Source organism: Chamaea fasciata, unplaced genomic scaffold (assembly GCF_029207755.1).
Source record: "Chamaea fasciata isolate MVZ Bird 193981 ecotype frontalis unplaced genomic scaffold, bChaFas1.0.hap1 SCAF_21, whole genome shotgun sequence".
In the NCBI taxonomy this organism is placed as follows: domain Eukaryota; kingdom Metazoa; phylum Chordata; class Aves; order Passeriformes; family Sylviidae; genus Chamaea; species Chamaea fasciata.
The window spans coordinates 3,760,782-3,760,988 of NW_027094106.1; positions in this window are offsets into that span (position 1 = coordinate 3,760,782).

The following is a 207-nucleotide window of genomic DNA, read 5'->3' on the forward strand; positions in this document are numbered from 1 at the left end:
AGGAGACTCAAAGACAATTACAGTGACTGCAAAAAAACTGCAGAGTGACAGAGATTCAGGTAAGAGGCTGTGGGGTTTAAGATCTGTCACTGCTTGTACCAAGGCTGCACAATAACTCGCTTTGGTTCTGAACCCAGTCTGCAGTGCTAAAACATAAAGACAGACTTGGACTGAGCCATGAACATCTGGGCTGCAGGGGCAGCAGCT